General features: G+C 42.1%; 1 protein-coding gene across 1 annotated transcript in view; it reads right to left on the bottom strand.

Annotated features, from left to right (window-relative positions):
* The window catches only part of LOC139562834 (cadherin-11-like), an 88,816-nt gene extending 78,928 nt beyond the window's left edge, over positions 1-9,888 (bottom strand). The window contains exon 1 of the mRNA XM_071380956.1: positions 9,421-9,888. The gene's annotated coding sequence lies outside the window, so the exon portion shown is untranslated. The remainder of the gene's footprint in view (positions 1-9,420) is intronic.
* Between the last annotated feature and the right edge of the window lie 13,015 nt (positions 9,889-22,903).

The raw sequence follows: 22,903 nt of genomic DNA, 5'->3' as shown, positions 1-22,903 counted from the left end.
TGAACCGGGCTGTGGGTGAGCACTGGAGATCTAGTGCCTACTACGCGCACCTCTCCCTTGGGCTCCACTCCCACATTCGCCCGGCACGAGCGGAGCGCAGGCATAGGACGCACTGCACCCTCCCAGCGCCCCGGAGACACAGCACGCAGAGCCGGCGCAGGATACCCTGGACCGAAACGGCGTACCGGAGACCAGACACACTGAGCAGGCACTATACGCCCTGGCTGGATGCCCACACTCGCATGACACTTTCGAGGGGCTGCCCTATAGCGCACCGGGCTATGGGCACGTACTGGCAACACCGTGCACTTAACCGCATAACACGGTGCCTGACCAGTAACGCGCTGCTTATAATAAGCACGAGGAGTGAGCTCAGGTCTCCAACCTGACTCTGCCACACGCCCCGTGTGCCCCCCCCCCAAAAAAATTGGGGGCTGCCTCTCGTACCTGTCGCGCTGCTGTGCTGCCTCCTCATATCGCCGCTGCTCAGCTTTCGCTGCCTCCAGCTCTGCCTTGGGGCGGCGATATTCCCCAGCCTGTGCCCAGGGTCCTTTACCATTCAAAATCTCCTCCCATGTCCAGGAGTCCAGAACTCGCTGCTGCCCGATACCACGCTGCTTGGTCCGGTTGTGGTGGGTGATTCTGTCACGCTCGTCGTCCTCCTCATATGAGCAGGAGAAGTTTGAAGGATCAGAGGACCAATATGCAGCGTGGTAAGTGTTCATCTTGAATTTAATAAACACAGAGAACACTTAACGAAACTATACAAAACAATAAACGACGAACGTGAAGCTAATGAATAATAGTGCTGACACAAAACACTACACTTAGACAATCACCCACAACACACAATGACAAAACAGGCTACCTAAATATGGTTCCCAATCAGAGACAACGACTAACACCTGCCTCTGATTGAGAACCATATCAGGCCAAACACAGAAACAGACAAACTAGACATACAACATAGAATGCCCACTCAGATCACACCCTGACCAAACAAAACATATAAACATACAAAGCAAACTATGGTCAGGGCGTGACAACTTGCCAGTTGGTCAGCGCACGCTCACAGTACACGTCCTGGTAATCCATCTGGCCCTGCAGCCTTGTGAATGTTGACCTGTTTAGTAGAGATCGACCGATTATGATTTTTCAACGCCGATACCGATACCGATTATTGGAGGACCAAAAAAGGCCGATACCGATTAATCGGACAATTTTTTTATTTATTTGTAATAATGACAATTACAACAATAGTGAATGAACACTTATTTTAACTTAATATAATACATCAATGAAATCAATTTAGCCTCAAATAAATAATGAAATGTTCAATTTGGTTTAAATAATGCAAAAACAAAGTGTTGGAGAAGAAAGTAAAAGTGCAATATGTGCCATGTAAGAAAGCTAACGTTTAAGTTCCTTGCTCAGAACATGAGAACATATGAAAGCTGGTGGTTCCTTTAACATGAGTCTTCAATATTCCCAGGTAAGAAGTTTTAGGTTGTAGTTATTATAGGAATTATAGGACTATTTCTCTCTATACCATTTGTATTTCATTAACCTTTGACTATTGAATGTTCTTATAGGCACTTTAGTATTGCCAGTGTAACAGTATAGCTTCCATTCCTCTCCTCGCTCCTACCTGGGCTCGAACCAGGAACACAACGACAACAGCCACCCTCGAAGCAGAATTACCCATGCAGAGCAAGGGGAATAACTACTCCTCTCAGAGCGAGCGACGTTTGAAACGCTATTAGCGCGCACCCCGCTAACTAGCTAGCCATTTCACATCGGTTACACCAGCCTAATCTCGGGAGTTGATAGGCTTGAAGCACAGCGAAGAGCTTCTGGCAAAACGCAGGAAAGTGCTGTTTGAATGAATGCTTACGAGCCTGCTGCTGCTTACCACCGCTCAGTCAGACTGCTCTATATAAACATAGACTTAGTTATAACATAATAACACACAGAAATACGAGACTTAGGTCATTAATATGGTCGAATCCGGAAACTATCATCTCGAAAACAAGATGTTTATTCTTTCAGTGAAATACGGAACCGTTCCGTATTTTATCTAACGGGTGGCATCCATAAGTCTAAATATTCCTGTTACATTGCACAACCTTCAATGTTATGTCATAATTACGTAAAATTCTGGCAAATTAGGCGGCCCCAACTGTTGCATATACACTGACTCTGCGTGCAATGAATGCAAGAGAAGTGACACAATTTCACCTTGTTAATATTGCCTGCTAACCTGGATTTCTTTTAGCTAAATATGCAGGTTTAAAAATATATACTTCTGTGTATTACATTTTATGAAAGGCATTGATGTTTATGGTTAGGTACACATTGGAGCAACAATACGCACCGCATCGATTATATGCAACGCAGGACACGCTAGATAAACTAGTAATATCATCAACCATGTGTAGTTAACTAGTGATTATGATTGATTGATTGATTGTTTTTTATAAGATAAGTTTAATGCTAGCTAGCCACTTACCTTGGCTTCTACTGCATTCGCGTAACAGGCAGGCTCCTCGTGGAGTGCAATGTAATCAGGTGGTTAGAGCGTTGGACTAGTTAACTGTAAGGTTGCAAGATTGAATCCCCCGAGCTGACAAGGTAAAAATCTGTCGTTCTGCCCCTGAACGAGGCAGTTAACCCACCGTTCCTACGCCGTCATTGAAAATAAGAATGTCTTCTTAACTGACTTGCCTAGTTAAATAAAAATTAAATAAAGGTGAAAAAAAATTATAATAATAACTGGCCAAATCGGTGTCCAAAAATATCGATTTCCAATTGTTATGAAAACTTGAAATCGGCCCTAATTAATCGTCCATTCCGATTAATCGGTCGACCTCTACTGTTTATAGGTCTTACTCACATCGGCTGCGGAGAGCGTGAACACACAGTCTTCTGGAACAGCTGATGCTCTCATGCATGTTTCAGTGTTACTTGCCTCGAAGCGAGCATAGAAGTAATTTTGCTCGTCTGGTAGGCTTGTGTCACTAGGCAGCTCTCGACTGTACTACCCTTTGTAGTCTGTAATAGTTTGCAAGCCCTGCCACATCCGACGAGCATCCGAGCCGGTGTAGTACGATTCGATCTTAGTCCTGTATTGACGCTTTGACTGTTTGATGGTTCGTCGGAGGGCATAGTGGGATTTCTTATAAGCTTCCGGGTTAGAGTCCCGCTCCTTGAAAGCAGCTGCTCTACCCTTTAGCTCAGTGTGGATGTTGACTGCTATGCAGCGACGCTACCCATCCAACCTGACAGAGTTTGAAAGGATCTGCAGAGAAGAATGGGAGAAACTCCCCAAATACAGGTGTGCCAACCTTGTAGCGTCATACCCAAGACTCGAGGCTGTAATCACTGCCAAAGGTGCTTCAACAAAGTGCTGAGTTAAGGGTCTGAATACTTATGTAAATGTGATATTTCATTTTTTTTTTTTTTTTATAATAATTCAAACATTTCTTAAAACCAGTTTTTGCTTTGTCCTTATGGGGTATTGTGTGTAGATTCATGAGGGAAACAACAATTGAATCCATTTTAGAATAAGGCTGTAACGTAACAAATCTTGGAAAAAGTCAAGGGGTCTGAATACTTTCCAAATGCACAGTATATCCCATTACAGTTTCTCCATGAGCAGGCTCATTCTTATGCAACAAAGAGCCTGCCCTGAATTCACATTAATTGTGTCCTTACATGAAAGAGGGAAGATAGATGAAGCTTCAAAGAATGTTGAAAGAATGCAGATATGTTGTGCAGCAAATGCTGATTGCAATAGAGTTATATGTTAGTAGCCTTAGCCTGCCAACCGATAGGATGTTAAAGATAGATACTGTCTCCACTATGTCTATTAAGATGAATGCACTAACTGTAAGTCGCTCTGGATAAAATAGTCTTCCAAATGACAAGAATGCAAATGTAATTGGAAATCTGTTATTAGGTTTTCGAAAGTCAGGGTGAAATTCAGCCAAAACCTCTCATGACAAAAAGCTTTCCAGTTCACAAAACATACTCAGAGCAAATGTACAGTACCGAACTTGCCATTCTCAAAAAATTATGGAATTGTAGAATTTTGTGTGACTTTTACCTCCTTTTCCCAAGTGCATGTGATCCAAAAATGTATAGACACAGAAGTTATGAGGGGACATTTGTTAGAACATCATGACAAGCATCAAGCTTAAAGAAAAGCAATATAATATGCCATTTGATCAAAGTGTGAATGGTACATCAGAGAAAGACTATGCATGCTGCTGCCAGACATTAAATCCAGTTCAGCCAACATGTCCCCTCCAAGAAACAGGAAGGTTAATAAAGGCATTAGAATGTTCCTGAGAGGCCTGTTTTAATGAGTGGATAATTCAGACTGCAAAACTGGTAGTGTAAATGAGGCCTTACCTAAACCAACCCCATAATCAGTTAAGCTTACATGCAGCTTTTGGCATGTTGGCCTTCAGTATGTTAAGCGTGTGCTTTTGACACGCATATGGACACAGTTTGAGCATGTGTCCACATATCCACACTCACATAGATGCTGATGCTCATATCATACACACAGCTTGAGAGTTGATTACCAGCAATAAGGTATGACCCGTGCACTTTCAAAGCTACCCTTCTATACACAAGCTCTAGAGAGTATTATAAACTGGGTGGTTTGAGCCCTGAATTCTGATTGGCTGGTATGACAAAAAGTTTAGTTTTACTGCTCTAATTACTTTAGAGCGGTAAATTATCTAATTACGGACTTAATAAAGGTATCACTAGTCACTTTAAATAACGCCACTTTAATAATGTTTACATAGAGGTATCACTTGTTTATGTGATCATGTTTACATACCCTACATTACTCATCTCATATGTATATACGGTATTCTACACCATCTACGGCATCTTGCCTATGCCGCACGCCATCGCTCATCCATATGTTTATTTGTACATATTCTTATTCATCCCTTTACTTGTGTATATAAGGTAGTTGTTGTGAATGTGTTAGATTACTTGTTAGATTTTACTGCGTAGTCGGAACTAGAAGCACAAGCATTTCGCTACACTCGCATTAACATCTGCTAACCATGTGTATGTGACCAATAAAATGTGATTTGATTTGGTAACCAGTTTATAATAGCAATAAGGCTCCTCGGGGGTTTGTGATATATGGCCAATATACCACGGCTAAGGGCTGTGTCCAGGCACTCTGCGTTGCGTCGTGCATAAGAACAGCGCTTAGCCGTGGTATATTGGCCATATACCCCACCTCCTCGGGCCTTATTGCTTAATTAGACCTCCTCCAGTATGTTAATCAGAAGCATTGCATTAAAATACAATGTTAGAAAGCAAAACATATTTCTACACAAGTTACTGTCATGAATCTCCCGGGTGGCGCAGTGGTCTAGGGCACTGCATCGCAGTGCTAGCTGCGCCACCAGAGTCTCTGGGTTCGCGCCCAGGCTGGGCTGGGTTCGCGCCCAGGCTCTGTCGCAGCCGGCCGCAACCGGGAGATCCGTGGGGCGACGCACAATTGGCATAGCGTCATCCGGGTTAGGGAGGGTTTGGCCGGTAGGGATATCCTTGTCTCAGTATGTAAAAATGTATGCACTCTACTGTAAGTCGCTCTGGATAAGAGCGTCTGCTAAATGACTAAAATGTAAAATGTAAAATGTAAATGAAAAGGCACCCCAAGGAGAAGGTGGCTATATGGCCTCCATGTTGACACCCTTGAAATAGACATTGACTCACACATAGCCTTGCACTTAAGGGTGAAGATAGAAACAAAATACTTAATATGGCCTTACGAAGAGTCCTTTCAGATTACAATGTTGTACACTAAAGATGGCATGGAAGGAACATGGTGTTCTGGTCTTGTAGTAAGTATCTTTACACACTCAGGGTCAAGTCTACCAGCCCAAGTGCTCCTGTTTCTCTTGTATAAAGGTGTCGTTTTCAGACTGAAGAAAAGGCATGTAATTTACTTGGACATTCCTACATGTGTTATGATTGTCTTATTCAGCAACACAACAAGTATGTACATAAGTAGAAATATGTCATGTTAATATCGCTTGAACATGAAATCATTATCAATGATGCTCTTGAGGGTAAGTGACAGTGTCCTGTGTGCCCACATAGTGATTTACCCAGCAATATGCGGAGTGCAACGACAAGGGCAGCTTTGAATAAACTTAGCCACGGTCCTACTTTCATCAGTGTCAAGCAATATTAGTACTGCATAATTCTGTAACTATTAATTCAATCTCTAATTTGTCCACCCACTATCAATGCTGTAATTAGTTAACGAAAATAGATATAAACACTATTCAAGATTATTTTTGTCCAGAATGCTTCATTAAATGAGACTTGGTGGTTATTCTATTACTTGACTATTACCATCTTAATTCGTCCTCAAAGTCACCGTAAATATCCATCTAAAAAAAGGCCACGGCTAATGTTCAACCAGCAATGCTGTAATACCTTGCTTTCATGTCCCGTTGCTTGTGCGATAGATGGCGTGGGCATATCATGACTGCCTAAGAGCCACGTCGCCTGACCTTAATGTCTGTCACATGACCTGAATGACATGTAAACAACATAACACGCACAGGGAATGAAAAGAAGCCTAGTAGACACCGGATATCTACTGTCTTGGATTGTGAAATGGTGGGGTACCCTAATCTAGGTCCCACGACATGAGGATAATGATTCAATCCATTCTGTCACCCTACTAGCTGCTGATGGAGCGACACAGACGTCCCATATTAGCATACTATTGAACAGTAACGGGGAAGCAGGGTTAAGAAGAAGTGTCACATATTCAGATAACTTGATGTCTTAATTAGGCTGCCATGCACCCCCAGGAGGTACAAGGTCTAGGTGACATCCACTAATAATTATCCAGGTACTGTGTGTTTAAAAATTGTCATATTGTCATGTCACGTAATTTGTAGACTACCTTGTGATTAGAATCCATACTAAAAGACACATGGCCAAACAAGACGTTGTGCTTTACTGCCAAAATATATGGCAATATTCAAATATTTTTTCAGCTCAAGGTTGGCAAACTGAGAGCTGTTTATTTCTATTTAGGTGATGGCTGTGCATGGAGTCTACATTTTAAAAAGGGCAAGCTTTTGAGTCTTTCCTTTTTTTTTTCCGAAGTAGAAAAATAACTCATTGAAAAGCTCCAGTTGGCAGTCAAAATAACAAATGCCTTTATATGTTGAAAATGATGGAGTCTCTTCCTCTATCGACCCACAGTAATGTGGAATTGGAATAGCACGGCGTGGAGCAGAGCAGGAAACCGGTGCCTCATTTTTCTCCCCTCCCCAGAACTCCAAGGTGGTAACGTGACACCGAAGGTAACAGAAGCCACTGACTAGAAAGATGTTAATCCTGACAAAGTGCCACAGCATTAGCCAGAGCCTCTGTTAGATTGAATTCACCGTCCCCTGGGACCATGGGCAACACCGGCAATGGCGCTCCATCTTTTTGAGTGGCCCTCAGAGACTAGTGCCGAGGTACTGTAAGCAAACCGGGCCAGCTGTCCACAGAACAACAGCACCCTCTATTGATTCCTTGAAAACATTTATTTTCTTCTTCTGGAGGTTTCAAGACTGTTGCCTGTACCTGTAGTTATAGAGGTCTATTCAGTTTTGTCATTCAACTATTTAAGTCTGGTCAGTCAAGAACTAAACCGATCATTCAGAGAATTGTACAGTTAACAGGTAGGCTAACTATGATTCTGAAATGTTTTTTTGTTGTTGTTGTTGTTGTTGTTCAAAACTGATTTTAAAACGTTTTAGTGAATTTGAAATAGGCTATAGAATAAGCGATGAAGCAATCTATGCGATTCTTTGGTTCTATGTATATCATTACTATTTTCAGCAGTCATGTCACACACCATTGCCTCTGAGTTGTAATTGGAGCTAAGCCTCCTCTGATGTGACTCGTTCACTTCTGGTTGTGCTGCTCAAAAGATTTCACCATCAAGCATAATATTACACTTTAATTTTGAATTAATTCATTATTGTTTCATCAAATTAAGCATTGGGAATTTGTTTGAGGGGTAAAATCACCATTAAATACAATGAATGAAATTATAAACCCTATGATGTGCGTTCTTTCTTTTCAATGCCTTGTTAGGGCGTAACACAGATCAATAATATCAGTAAAAGCATGTTCAATAAGGAGAACGTCAAATTAGTATGGTTCCTACAGGAGCACATGAAGGGAAGCAGAGCAGACATTTCGCTGAGCAACAGAGCGGTGGGGGTATAGAGGGGTAGCGGGTGGAGGGGAGATTATTTTCATCTTGAAAGCAGCGATCTTGAGCTGTGGACATGAATACTGAGGGTTCTGTGAATACATTCAGTCGATGCAATGGACCAGCTACAAACGCTGTTTTCTTTAGGCTACCTTCTCCCTATGAATAAAACATATTGAAAATATTTTAGAATGTCTGTGAATTCTGAAATTCACATTTCACATGAATTGCTGAGTAGTTTAGCCTAATAAGATGTCCACGATCAATGCAACAAAAATGTGCACTAGGCTATATCGCCTTGGTTAGAGACGCAACAAGGGGAAAATAGTTTTTGCCCCATTCAGTTTGTATTCAGTTGTAAATGATACACCAACCTGTTATCACTGTAAAACTGTGACTCAGAAGTAGGCTGAACTAAAGATTCAAACGACTGCTATCAAATGGCAATAAATACAAAAAATACCCAATTTAAGAAATTCAACTGACTTTAAAATATAACTTAATAAATTACGAAAAACAAAAACCGTATTATGAATGGAGGCAGGAGAGAAAGTGGAATATCGTCCCGCATTACAATGAATAGAATATAAATTATATTTGGCTATCCATCCAATTCGGGTTAATTAGCTATTTAACTACAAACTCTTGATAGGAAATGTATCCCCGTACACCCTACACTTTCAGAGAAAGTTACCGTGTACGCTATTCGTCACAAAAACCTGAAAATGGATTTGTGGGGCGCAAATATGTACCGGTGTCAAACTAGCCGTGAATAGTCAATGTGTCATTGGACCGACAGGTTTCCGATTAGAAACGGAGGATATTTGAAAAAGTGAACGACATGAGATAATTCGATATAGGCTATGTTTACAGTCCTGATGAAAATCAAAATACCCCCCAAAATAAGTCGCCTATAACCCTAATTTACTGCATTTAAAGTGCCGGACATACAATGGACACAGTCCACTCAGATTACGTATTAAATGTATAAAAATGTCGCATCTGAGGGGTAGGTTTTATAATTTGGAAAAGCAATTTCGGTCCAATCGCAGGACTATCACAATTTCCAGTTGAAATGACTCCAGAAATTGCACAACACAACTGTACTAAAATACATGGATAGCGCGAAAACTATGGGCTAAATCCCTTACCTTGCTTGGAGTGAAACCAGACTCAATGTTGTCAGTCCACTGCTTGTCCCATTAGCAGCTCCAGACTATGACCACTTCTTTATGGCTATGAACATCCAACTCGACCCGTCCTTGCGTTATCACTCCTGGTCCAAGCGCCTCTCCTCCAGTGAGTTCCGCTGGATAAGAGAAATACCGTGGACCATTTGAGAAGACAGTGGAACTAGACGCCTAGGGCGAGTATAGTATCAAGAGAAAAGGAATAAAACCGTAGCATCCCCAACGATCAATCCGGTGCAGCCGCTTAGGAACGCACGTCCTCTCCAGCTTTCTAGTGAAACGAAATGAAGCTCGCAGATCTTAGTAGCAATGCAAGCAGGATGTCTTGCCGAGGGCGCCTAAGTAGATTCACCCCCCTTTTCCACTTCCTTGCGATACCAGATGGAAGCAGTTTCGCATCTGTCGCAAGTTTCCAGACCCAAACAGTGCAAGAGAACAGCGAGAATGGTTACACTAGGTTTAGAAATCTTCGTCCAATCAAAACAGGCGGATGGAAGTAAAGCCCTCCCTGGGAACCGAGAACACTCAAGGGAGATGGAGAGAAAACTCATCTTCAAAATAAATGTACATCAAATGAAAATAAAAACTTTCCGGATGAATAAAGTGAAATAGTTACAATGCAAAACAGTTTTGCTTCCAATTACAGGTTAGCTTCCCTTCATTATTACCCCTACCAACCTTAACAGCCTACTGTACTACGGCCTATGTTGCAATGGTTGAGCCACTGTTTAATTAGGCTGTAGGGAAATACAGCTGTAGCTTATGGTAGCACATAACATTACGCTGCTATTGGTTAATACAACTGTAAGCAGATACCATTTTAGTATTAGCTTTATAACTGCATAGAAACATTGGGAGCTGTGGTAAGGTAGCTAATATGGTGTCTCACGGCCAAGAGAGGTGGTATGTATGCGCTGGACAAGTCTTTCAGGTGAAGTCAGGTGTTTTATTTAAAGCCAGATGATCTGTGTTTAGCAGTCAATTTGAATATACACAAATGGATCCAGAAAATATTTGTAAAAAATGTGCTGTCTACCTCCTAACTCTAAGCCTAAGGTCTGAAACAGACAGTCATAAATAGGCTGCCAGTTGGCAACCCTTGTAACTGGATTCGGTCATACCGACTCACTTCTCAAGAGAGGTGATGTAACATGTATCTCTCTAAAATCAAATGAAATCAAATTGTATTTGTCACATGCTTCGGAGACAACAGGTGTAGACTAACAGTGAAATGCTGGGTCCTTTTACAACAATGCAAAGTTAAAAAGGTAATATAAGAAAAAGAAAATACAATTTTGAAATAGGGACACGAAAGACATCACAGTAGACCTATTACACTCATAACCATGGCATGACATTCCTAGATGAATCAGCATAGAACAAATTGTGTATACATCAAAGCAGAAATAATGAAGAGCTCATACATTTATATTCTCAGAATAACAAACAGGGAGAAATTAAACCCCCGCTGGACACATTGTAACAACTGGTAGAAACGTTGGTAAAGTGAGTAATATATTACTTTTACTTACTGCAAAATGTATAATAATTAGCGTACCATGTACACTAAGTGCTGACTATGTTTCATAAACCGAATGCTTGTCTGAAAGTTGGCCATGGTCTGGGCTACCACCGAAACAAGGTGAATGAAGCTGTGCATATCTCCAACCACAATAGGCCTATGACTTAAAGTGGTTAGAATGACTTTAATTGTGTTGCAAATAGCTACTGGCATAGCTGTGGGAAGTAGAGGTGCTGAGGGTCGTGCAGCTCCCCCTGTAAAATAAAAAATGAATACATATTAATACTAAGTGACTTTCAACGTGGCACCATCATAGGATGCCACCTTTCTAACAAGTCAGTTCGTCAAATGTATGCCCTGTTCGAGCTGCCCTGGTCAACTGTAAGTGCTGTTATTGTGAAGTGGAAACGTCTAGGAGCAACAATGGCTCAGCCGCGAAGTGATATGCCACACAAGCTCACAGAATGGGACCGCCGAGTGCTGAAGATCGTCTGTCCTCAGTTGCAACACTCAACGGATTTGGGTTTCCATGGCTGAGCAGCCACATACAAGCCTAAGATCACCATGTGCAATGCCAAGTGTTGGCTGAAACGGTGTAAAGCTCGCCGTCATTGGACTCTGGGGCAGTGGAAACTCGTTCTCTGGAGTGATGAATCACGCTTCACCATCTGGCAGTCCGACAGAGGAATCTGGGTTTGGCGGATGCCGGAAGAACGTTACCTGCCAGAATGCATAGTGTCAACTGTAAAGTTTGTTAGAGGAGGAATAATGGTCTGGGGCAGTTTTTCATAGTTTGGCTCCTTAGTTCCACTGAAGGGAAATCTTAATGCTACAGCATACAGTCGTGGCCAAAAGTTTTGAGAATGACACAAATATTAATTTTCACAAAGTCTGCTGCCTCAGTTTGTATGATGGCAATTTGCATATACTCCAGAATGTTATGAAGAGTGATCAGATGAATTGCAATTAATTGCAAAGTCCCTCTTTGCCATGCAAATGAACTGAATCCCCCAAAAACATTTCCACTGCATTTCAGCCCTGCCACAAAAGGACCAGTTGACATCATGTCAGTGATTCTCTCGTTAACACAGGTGTGAGTGTTGACGAGGACAAGGCAGGAGATCACTCTGTCATGCTGATTGAGTTCGAATAACAGACTGGAAGCTTCAAAAGGAGGGTGGTGCTTGGAATCATTGTTCTTCCTCTGTCAAACATGGTTACCTGCAAGGAAACATGTGCCGTCATCATTGCTTTGCACAAAAAGGGCTTCACAGGCAAGGCTATTGCTGCCAGTAAGATTGCACCTAAATCAACCATTTATCGGATCATCAAGAACTTCAAGGAGAGTGGTTCAATTGTTGTGAAGAAGGCTTCAGGGCGCCCAAGAAAGTCCAGCAAGCGCCAGGACCTTCTCCTAAAGTTGATTCAGCTGCGGGATCAGGGCACCACCAGTACAGAGCTTGCTCAGGAATGGCAGCAGGCAGATGTGAGTGCATCTGCATGCACAGTGAGGCAAAGACTTTTGGAGGATGGCCTGGTGTCAAGAAGGGCAGCAAAGAAGCCACTTCTCTCCAGGAAAAACATCAGGGACAGACTGATATTCTGCAAAAGGTACAGGGATTGGACTGCTGAGGACTGGGGTAAAGTCATTTTCTCTGATGAACCCCCTTTCCGATTGTTTGGGGCATCCGGAAAAAAGCTTGTCCGGAGAAGACAAGGTGAGCGCTACCATCAGTCCTGTGTCATGCCAACAGTAAAGCATCCTGAGACCATTCATGTGTGAGGTTGCTTCTCAGCCAAGGGAGTGGGCTCATTCACAATTTTACCTAAGAACACAGCCATGAATAAAGAATGGTACCAACACATCCTCCGAGAGCAACTTCTCCCAACCATCCAGGAACAGTTCGGTGACGAACATTGCCTTTTCCAGCATGATGGAGAACCTTGCCATAAGGCAAAAGTGATAACTAAGTGGCCCGGGGAACAAAACATCGATATTTTGGGTCCATGGCCAGGAAACTCCCCAGACCATAATCCCATTGAGAACTTGTGGTCAATCCTCAAGAGGTGGGTGGACAAACAAAAACCCACAAATTCTGACAAACTCCAAGCATTGATTATGCAAGAATGGGCTGCCATCAGTCAGGATGTGGCCCAGAAGTTAATTGACAGCATGCCAGGGCGGATTGCAGAGGTCTGGAAAAAGAAGGGTCAACACTGCAAATATTGACTCTTTGCATCAACTTCATGTAATTGTCAATAAAAGCCTTTGACATTTATGAAATGCTTGTAATTATATGTCAGTATTCCATAGTAACATCTGACAAAAATATCTAAAGACACTGAAGCAGCAAACTTTGTGGAAAATAATATTTGTGTCATTCTCAAAACTTTTGTCCACGACTGTACAATGACATTCTAGGATGATTCTGTTCTTCCAACTTTGAGGCAACAGTTTGGGGAAGGCCCTATTCTGTTTCAGCTTGATAATGCCCCCTTGCACAAAGCGAGGTCCATACAGAAATGGTTTGTCGAGATCGGTGTGAAAGAGATTGACTGGCTTGCACAGAGCAAGTATCCACATACTAATATATAGTTTTAGTATGTACTATTAGTACTAATATATATATATTAGTATGTGTACACTTGCTTGACGAACATCTCATTCCAAAATCATGGGCATTAATATGGAGTTGATCCCCCCTGTGGAGCAACGCTCCCCATCCAACCTGACAGAGCTTAAGAGGATCTGCAGAGAAGAATAGGATAAACTCCTCAAGTACAGGAGTGCCAAGCTTGTAGCGTCATACCCAAGAAGACTCGAGGCTGTAATCGCTACATAAAGGTGCTTCAATAAAGTACTGAGTAAAGGGTCTGAATACTTATGTAAATGTGATATTTCTAAAACTCAGTTTTTACTGTCATTATGTATTGTGTGTAGATTGATGAGGAAACAAAATCATTTAATCAATTTTAGAATAAGGATGTAACGTAACAAAATGTGGAAAAAATCAAGGGGTCTGCATACTTTCTGAATGCACCGTACATATATGATATGTTTCTTCATTTGTAGCATTATGTTGTGATTTCCGTCTATCCACGTTGAGATTAGCACAGCGGGGCCGTCGGCAAACGTGTGGGGAGCTTGCATTTGTCTCAACACCTTTGATTCGGTGTAATACAAATATTGACACAAAAGCGTTGAGAAGAGGCTCAAAGTATAGTTCTTTAGACTGACTTTCGTCATGACTTGTCTACTCGTGTAGCCTACTGATTACAACCACAGCTGCAGGTAGCCTAAAGAAGCCTATGCACTCTGATCCCCTCAGGGCAGGGGAAACGAGGAGGTAACGTCATGCATTTATAGGTTAAGCTGTGTATTCATAGCCTAAAATAGGCCTATTTATTTGTGTTAAGCAAAAATGTGAATGTGATCTAATTTGGTATACAGTACCAACAGTCAAAAGATTGGACACACCTACTCCTTCCAAGGTTGTTCTTTATATTTACTATTTTCTACATTGTAGAATTATAGTGAAGACATCAAAACTATGAAATAACACATATGAAATCATGTAGCAACCAAAAAAGTGTTAAACAAATCAAAATAGATTTTATGTTTGAGATTCTTGAAATTAGCCACCCTTTGCCTTGATGACAGCTTTGCACACTCTTGGCATTCTCTCAACCAGCTTCATCCAGGCTGTATCACAATTGGCCGTGATTGGGAGTCCCATAGGGTGGCGCACAATTGGAGTTGGCAGTCATTGTATTTGTTCTTAACTGACTTGCCTAGTTAAATAAAGGTTACAGTTGTCACCTGGAATGCAAGTCAATTAACATGTGTGCCTTGCTAAAAGTTAATTTGTGGAATATCTTTCCTTCTTAATGCGTTTGAGCCAATCAGTTGTGTAGTGACAAGGTATGGGTGGTATACAGAAGATAGCCCTATTTGGTAAAAGACCAAGTCCATATTATGGTAAGAACAGCTCAAATAAGCAGGTAGCCTAGTTGAGAACAAGTTCTCATTTACAACTGTGACCTGGCCAAGAATAAAGTAAAGCAGTTTGACACATACAACAACACAGAGTTACACATGGAATAAACAAACATACAGTAAATAATACAGTACAAAAAAGTCTATATACAGTGGGTGCAAATGAGGTAAGATAAGGGAGGTAAGGCAATAAATAGGCCATGGTGGCAAAGTAATTACAATATACCAATTAAACACTGGAGTGAATGATGTGCAGAAGATGAATGTGCAAGTAGAGATACTGGGGTGCAAAGGAGCATGATAAATAAATAAATACAGTATGGGGATGAGGTAGTTGGGTGGACTATTTACAGATGGGCTATGTACAGGTACAGTGATCTGTGAGCTGCTCTGACAGCTGGTGCGTAAAGCTAGTGAGGGAGATATGAGTCTCCAGGTTCAGTGTTGAAGGCTATTTTGTAAATGACATCTTCGAAGTCGAGGATCGGTAGGATGGTCAGTTTTACGAGGGTATGTGTGGCAGCATGAGTGAAGGATGCTTTGTTGTGAAATAGGAAGCAGATTCTAGATTACATTTTGGATTGGAGAGGCTTAATGTGAGTCTGGAAGGAGAGTTTACAGTCTAACCAGACAACTAGGTATTTGTAGTTGTCCACATATTCTCAGTCAGAACCGTCCAGAGTAGTGATGCTGGATGGGCGGGCAGGTGCGGACAGCGATCGGTTGAAGAGCATGCATTTAGTTTTACTTGCATTTAAGAGCGGTTGGAGGCAACGGAAGGAGAGTTGTATGGCATTGAAGCTCGTCTGGAGGTTAGTTAACACAGTGTCCAAAGAAGGGCCAGAAGTATACAGAATGGTGTCGTCTGCGTAGAGGTGGATCAGAGAATCACCAGCAGCAAGAGCAATATCATTGATGTATACAGAGAAGAGAGTCGGCCCGAGAATTGAACCCTGTGGCACCACCATAGAGACTGCCAGAGGTCCAGACAACAGGCCCTCCGATTTGACACACTGAACTCTTTCAGAGAAGTAGTTGGTGAACCAGGCGAGGCAGTCATTTGAAAAACTTGGCCAGGTCGATGAATACGGCTGCACAGTAATGTCTCTTATCGATGGTGGTTATGATATCGTTTAGGACCTTGAGCGTGGCTGAGGTGCACCCATGACCAGCTCTGAAACCAGATTGCATAGCAGAGAAGGTACGGTGGAATTCGAAATGGTCGGTAATCTGTTTGTTAACTTGGCTTTCGAAGACATTAGAAAGGCAGGGTAGGATATATGTAGGTCTGTAGCAGTTTGGGTCTAGAGTGTCTCCCCCTTTGAAGAGGGGGATGATCATGGCAGCTTTCCAATCTTTGGGAATCTCAGGCAATACGAAAGAGAGGTTGAACAGGCTAGTAATAGGGGTTGCAGGTGGAAAGCATGGCCAGCTGTAGAAAAATGCTTATTGAAATTCTCAATTATAGTGGATTTATCGGTGGTGACAGTGTTTCCTAGCCTCAGTGTAGTGAGCAGCTGGGAGGAGGTGCTCTTATTCTCCATGGACTTTACAGTGTCCCAGAACTTTTTTGAGTTTGTGCTACAGGATGCAAATTTCTGTTTGAAAAAGCTAGCCTTAGCTTTCCTAACTGCCTATGTATATTGGTTCCTAACTTCCCTGAAAAGTAGCATATCACAGGGCTATTCGATGCTAATGCAGTACGCCACAGGATGTTTTTGTGCTGGTCAAGGGCAGTCAGGTCTGGACTGAACCAAGGGATATATCTGTTCCTGGTTCTAAATTTTTTGAATGGAGCATGCTTATTTAAGATGGTGAGGAAGGCACTTTTAAAGAATAACCAGGCATCCTCTACTGACGGGATGAGGCCAATATCATTCCAGGATACCTGGACGATACCAGGTCGATTAGAAAGGCCTACTCACTGAAGTGTTTTAGGGAGCGTTTGACAGTGATGAGGGGTGGTTGTTTGACCGCAAACCCATTACGGATGCAGGCAATGAGGCAGTGATCGCTGAGTTCTTGGTTGAAAACAGCAGAGGTGTATTTGGAGGGCAAGTTGGTTAGGATGATATCTATGAGGGTGCCCGTGTTTACGGATTTGGGGTTGTACCTGGTAGATTCATTGATAATTTGTGTGAGATTGAGGGCATCAAGCTTAGATTGTAGGATGGCCGGGGTGTTAAGCATGTCCCAGTTTAGGTCACCTAGCAGCACAAGCTGTGAAGATAGATGGGGGGCAATCAATTCACATATGGTGTCCAGGGCACAGCTGGGGGCAGAGGGTGGTCTATAGCAAGCGGCAATGGTGAGAGACTTGTTTCTGGAAAGGTGGATTTTTAAAGGTAGAAGCTTGAATTGTTTGGGTACAGACCTAGATAGTAAGACAGAACTCTGCAGGCTATCTCTGCAGTAGATTGCAACTCTTCCCCCCTTTGGCAGTTCTATCTTGGTGGAAAATGTTACAGTTAGGGATGGAAATTTCAGCGATTTAGGTGGTCTTCCAAAGCCAGGATTCAGACACGGCTAAGACATCTGGGTTGGCAGAGTGTGCTAAACCAGTGAATAAAACAAATTAGGGAGGGGGCTTCTTATGTTAACATGCATGAAACCAAGGCTTTCATTGCTTTACTTTAAGACATGAAGGTCAGTCAATACGGAACATTTCAAGAACTTTTAAAGTTTCTTCAAGTGCAGTCGCAAAAACCATCAAGCGCTCTGATGAACCTGGCTCTCAGGAGGACTGTCACAGGAAAGGAAGACCCAGACTCTGCTGCAGAGGAAAAGTTCATTAGAGTTACCAGCCTCAGAAATTGCAGCCCAAATAAATTCTTCACAGAGTTCAAGTAACAGACACATCTAAGCATCAACTGTTCAGAGGAGACTGTGTAAATCAGGCCTTCGTGGTCGAATTGCTGCAAAGAAACCACTACTAAAGGACACCAATAATAAGAAGAGACTTGCTTGGGCCAAGAAACACGAGCAATGGACATTAGACCGGAGGAAATCTGTCCTTGGTCTGATGAATCCAAATGTGAGATAATTGGATCCAACCGCCGTGTACTTTGTGAGACGCAGAGTAGGTGAACGGATGATCTCTGCATGTGTGGTTCCCACCGTGAAGTATGGATGACTGAAGTGGATTTAGCAGGTGAAATCAATAAGGGATCATACATTTCACCTGGATTCACCTGATCAGTCTATATCATGGAAGAGCAGGTGTTCCTAACGTTTTGTACACTTTAGTGTAACTCCCCACTTGAGTTTTGCATTGGGGGAAAAAACTACAGTATCTGCGAGTTTGTACGAACATGTTGATCATGTCTTTTGTGTACAACATGTAAAAAGATGCATGTAGCCTAACTCGCCTCCTGAAAAAAAGAACACGAAATCAAGCTTATGCTTAAATGACCTGCTGAGGCATGGAATGCAGTAGTTGGAACATGTCGATCAAGTCCTTTGTGTACAACATGAAGATTGTAGGCTACGGCAGACAAAGGCGTTCATCGCTGATCAAGAAATCTCAGGATTTGATCAAGAAAATCAGGTGTCCAGATAATCCGGAACTGTAGCCACCCCGTTAAAAAAAAAAAAACTTGTGACCTGATTAGAAAAAATCTGGTCCCATCATAGCCCACATAACACAGTTTTACAACTGATTTATTACTTTGTCATACCCTACGACTAGGATCCGGAGTTTTACCTGGTTAGTTTAGCCTACCAGATCAGGAAAAACTCTGGTCTCCCATTGGTGGCGGGAATGGACTTCCATAGTAACAAATATATTTTCTGCATGCATATATTGACCAATCATGTAAAGCAAAGACTCAGATAAAAAAAAATCTACATTGGACATACAATGTAATAAACATAGCCTAATCAAACAATGTGCTTGATTATCAGTCTTCCATTTTCTCTGATTACAAATTAAACAGTGGCCCCTCCACTCTGGGCGGTGAAAGCTCATTTTCAGCCACAGAGTCCTATTCCTATCCTACAACAAGGAATATCAAACATGATCCTTCCTGCATTGGCCATTTGGCTGGGAATATAGTGAACGATCAATTCCGTCAGATTATTAGTCCGTCTAATAATTGAATGTGGCTGTCGCTGGGGTAATGGATTCACTGTTCACACAGCCGCATTTAGCAGGCTAAAGCAGGGAGAGGGAAGGAAAAACAGATACCATGTCTGAGGTGACACTGGTGGATGGCATAGCAATCAGCAAGTGTGGCAGGTTTTAATCAGTTCTCTAAAAGCACAAATTAGTCATTGGGTGAGAACAACACCTTCCTTCTCTCCTTTTATTGGCTGTGTTGTGAACCACCATTTTGTTTCTCTTTTTGAGTCTGGTGGGAACTGGGCCAGTGTTCTAAGTAAAATAATACACATCAGACAATGCTCTATATATAGAACCAATTATAATTTCAACAAATAAGGTATGGGGCAAATAACTTTGCACTAACACATATGCTGTATGACAAAACATGTCCTTTATTTTCAGTCATGCATTGATACATTAGTATGATTCCTTGAGGAGTAGTGAATGGCTTATGTAGGCTAACCATCTTTGTGACTCTTAGAGATCAGGAATCAAAATGTCGAACCAAATCGGCCTACAATCCGAATTCTGAAGAAAATAGCTATGTATTACGGCAATGAATATAGCTTCTGAAGAATATAGCTACACCATGTGGCCTTTTGTATGATGTAAATATGGTGTTTAGTTCTGTCTGGTCCTATTTAAAAGTCTCCACCCAAAAAGATTTCAGCTGCAAAATCTGAGGCATATACAGGCAGCGCACGGAGCATGTTAAAAAGGATGATTCTAATGTTTTGATGCTGTGCGACTTCAGATTAAACAAAAACAGAGCAGCTCCCATCATGGAGAGCAAGATATCTGACACCTTATCAGTCGGTGGGCATTGGAGCACGGACTGTTTTTCCTTGCAGAGAGAGAGAGAGAGAGAGAGAGAGAGAGATATGATGGACAAGTCAGGGTACCCCACTGTGCTTAGAGACAGTAAAAACACAAACTGTACTGCATCCTTGACCTAATCACACCAGGACGTAATTGCTAAAGAAAAAATAGGGATTTCACAGGCAGAGTAGAGTAGGCAAAGAAGATGAGCAGAATGTGGTTTATTAAAAAGCCAACCAATATGACTTTCTTCTCACATTATTTTGTAACTAAGGCCATTTGAGTTTTTCCTGGTTAGGTCACATGGCCAGAAAAACAACTGTTGTTCTTGGTTATGACCGCTTTGTTCATTTTGAAGTTATTAAACAATTATTCACAGAGCAATGCCTCTCCACGGGAACACCAATAAATGTTAGACTCTGCAACAGTTTCTCTGTGAAGGAGTGTACAATATACAGGGTATATGAATAATTAAATGCAAACATTAAAAGCAGAGCTGAGGGCTGATCATGTTGGTGTCTATGATGTTCTTGCTCTGATGATGTCAGCCTCTTTTGATCAAATTTAGGCTAATTTGTGTCTGAGTTGTTAAATCGATGGAGTGTTTGACAGATGTATCAGGACAGGCTCTTTTTAGATATTGTCATTGGAAGAAAGACATTGCATTTCTGAACATATGAATGTTTATTTTCATTTATTTATTTGTACCTTTATTTAACTAGGCAAGTCAGTTAAGAACAAATTATTATTTTCAATGACGGCCTGGGAACAGTGGGTTAACTGCCTTGTTCAGGGGCAGAACGACAGATTTTTTACCTTGTCAGCTCGGGGATTCAATCTTGCAACCTTTTGGTTATTAGTCCAACGCTCTAACCACTAGGCTACCCTGCCAAGGAATACTTCAATTCAAGTTAATGCTAGCATCCTTAAAATAAAAAGTAGACTAATTTTGTATTCAAAGAAGTCCACATACACAAAAAAGATTTGATTTAATCTGATGTTTTGTTTAGTATAACTATTGACACTCGTTGAAAGAAGAATCATGTTTGATCCTAATGACTAGGGCAGCGTCAATGTTAAACTTGAATAAAAAGAAAGTATTGGTTGTAAGAGTGCCTTTGTCTCTTGTCCTCGCTTCTCTTTATTCTTATAGGTGACAGATCCTAAATTTGAATGGGGATACTCAGCGGTGCCGTGGACAGTTGGCGTGATAAGGCAGCGGCGATGGATGGTCTGGCTGGCGGTGCAATGCTGGGGAGCAGGGGAGCCATTGGCAGGTACAGCGGATGTAATTGAATCAACGTGGGCCTGTGCCGCGCCAGCTAATGGAAAGGAAACAAGCTGCTGGGCAGAAATGAGAATCTCACAGACCAAACAGAGGGTGTGGGCCAGGCGGGGCGGCGGGGGCTGCTGCGTTGGTGATATCCAGTACATAGGATAGAGCCTTCCAGGGATCTGCCTGCTGGATCAGGGGCAGTGGGCAGAACCCTTAGATGGACCTTTTAGAGGGAAACCCATTCCAGTCCATCTCCCATCTATCTATTATCTCCTCCTCCTTTTGACGTGTGTGGCCTGCTAATCTGATCTCCTGTGGTGTGATAGCCCAAACATAACCTCCATCTATTGACAAAGGATGGACGGTCACTGAAATACATGCAGTACTGTATTTGTTTTTAATTAATTATTACGACTTGGCTCATATGATATGCACACTGTAAAAAAAAGTTGGATATGTCAGTAAGCTGTCTATCTATACTGCACTCTTGTGTATTAACACATGCAGACTATTATAAAACCAGAATCATTTGCATTGTCACCTCTCTCTGAACCCCATGATAAGAGACAAACATTCCCCCACTTCAGTAAACAAAGTTTTGAAGCATCTCTACACAAGGGACAAACAAAGCTACACACATGATTTGTTTTAGTCAGTGACAGATCTTATTTAGGTTGATGAAATCCAGACCTAGACGTGCAGCTTAAACACAACGAAACCATACGGAAAGCTGTTCCAACCCTCTCCCACCAAGAGTTTTATCACTATTTCCCAAGGTCACATTCATTAATTCCCATATTTATTCATATCTTCACAGATGCCTGATAGGTGGTGGTGGGCTTCCTGCCACAAAATGGACACAGTTACATCACCCAGGAGTCTGTTACATTATATAGTGGATGAGGTCAGTTCCCCCTTGGCAAAGTGCTATATAAATCCTATCTGTTTAAAATGTGCCACTTTAGTAGTTATGTAAGAAGTGACTAAAGGAGCTTTCAGTCGTTGATATGCTAAGTAAAACAAAGAAACGATCATTCCCTGTTTTGTCAACGTATTACAACCCTTGGAGAATCATTTTCTCCCTCTGCTGGAAGCCATCTTAATCAGCCCAAACACCACCTGAGCCATATCTGTCAATAACTGGCCCTGCGTTTAGCTAGAGAGGCAGAGACGTTATCCTGCCCAGTTGGGGACCCTGAACTGGACCACATTAGGCCCTGGCATTGCCCCTCACCCCACCCCATCCATCACACTCACAATAATGTGCCACACATATTGCAACACGATAAATCCTCCACATTGTTACAAGAAGAAATCCTACTCCAGGCAGACAGCAGCCTTTGTCTTTCTCTTTCATATCCAATGTGGCCAAGTAATCTGACACACCCATCATGACCTCTGCAGCTCTGTTTAATACAAACCTCACTGGAGACAGTGTCCAAGCCCCATGCATCATTAAGGTCTCTATAAATATTTACACTGCGATTTCTCAAGACTTTTCACAATGGATTCCCTACAGCGTTGAAATGGGCTCTTGTTTAGGGATTTGAAGGGGTTTTATGGGGTATGACCATAGTTTCCTTTTTCTTTATTTTACTGCCTTTAATTATTCTTAGTTAACCATAACAGATCCTTGTCTGTTGGTTGAGTACACTGAAATCCCAACGTAGTGGACTGTCTCCTGACAGCTGGCTTACTCTGAAGCTTGTCTTTGCTGCCAACAAGGGG

Source organism: Salvelinus alpinus, chromosome 33 (assembly GCF_045679555.1).
Source record: "Salvelinus alpinus chromosome 33, SLU_Salpinus.1, whole genome shotgun sequence".
NCBI lineage: Eukaryota > Metazoa > Chordata > Actinopteri > Salmoniformes > Salmonidae > Salvelinus > Salvelinus alpinus.
This window is presented reverse-complemented; position numbering and strand designations above follow the sequence as displayed.